A 1,246-nucleotide genomic window follows, 5' to 3' on the forward strand; every position below is an offset into this window, starting at 1 on the left:
TCTGTCTGCTTTGTTTCCTTTGCCTGCTCATTTTGCCACTCAATTATTTGACTTTTGGGCTTTTTACCACAGTAGGACTCTGCCACCAGACAGGGAGTTTTCGTCCCAAACGCTGGGGTTTTCTCAGTTGCCGGAGGTATTAGATGGGTGCCCTCTCTGAGGTCTCCACACGCTCTGGCAAGCTGGACACACACCCCAGGACCTCCACCCTAGACTGCAATCCAGATCCAAGCAGGTTAAAGCAAGAGTGATTACCCCTCAGACTGGTGCTTGGTCCCCCTACACTCTGCAGGCCAGGAGCTGAAGCCACCACGTTGTGCTGGTTGGCTGTGCCAGTGTGCCAGTGGTTTCTCACCCTGGGGGTAGAAGCCACGCACTCCCACTTACTGGGTCCCAAAGTCCAGACTGCACTGGCCTCTCACCTTGTCCTTCGCATCTATGTATGGATAAATCTGGAAATGGCCACAGCTGCTGCTGATCTGGAGTCCCTCTGGCTGGTGGCTGGTCAGGCCTGCCCTGGGGTTAAAGCCTGGGTGTGGTGCTAGGCTCGGCTCCCAGAGCGCTGTGCTGGCCGATTCCTGCTGGCCTGCCGGGCTGTCCTCAGCTGGAGGTTAGCTTCTCTGTGTCATTTTGTGGGTTCTGCAGCTCCAAAGTTTGTTTAGAGTCCCCTTTTTACATGGACTGGGGAAGCTGGAAGCCGGAGCTGCGGGAAGGTCATGCTTCTACTCCGCCATCTTGGCTCCACCCCCCCAGAGTCCCCTTTTACATGGATTGGGGAAGGTGGAAGCCTGAGCCGCAGAGAGGTCCTGCTTCTACTCTGCCATCTTGACTCCACCCCCCTTTTAAATATATTTTCTTGAGAGCAGGGTAAAGGTGGTGTGATAAGGTAGCTTTAAAGGAGAAGGTAACAGGTTGAAGGCTTTGCCAGCTTCCAGAAGATGAGACCCCAAGAGCCAAGGGCTCATACTTTCAGAGGTTTCTCTGGTGCTGAGGACAGCTGGGAGTGGGGGAAGTGTGGGAGTGTTTTCTTGAGGCACTGTAGCAGCAAGCACCCTGACATACCCAGGGTGGCTGCCAACACAGGTTCTTAGATCTGCTTTTCTAAAGGAAGGCAATTCAAAATGGGTTAACAATCTTGCTGTAATCAAACATATCATTTACCTAGCTCAGGGGAAAAAGTCAGCACCCCAAACTGCAGAGTATACAGACAGAAGTTACAAGTAGACCAAGAAACATTTCAGGCAGA

Source organism: Petaurus breviceps, unplaced genomic scaffold (genome assembly GCF_028583685.1).
Source record: "Petaurus breviceps papuanus isolate PSGF00001 unplaced genomic scaffold, PetGlider_PUasm1.0 90769, whole genome shotgun sequence".
In the NCBI taxonomy this organism is placed as follows: domain Eukaryota; kingdom Metazoa; phylum Chordata; class Mammalia; order Diprotodontia; family Petauridae; genus Petaurus; species Petaurus breviceps.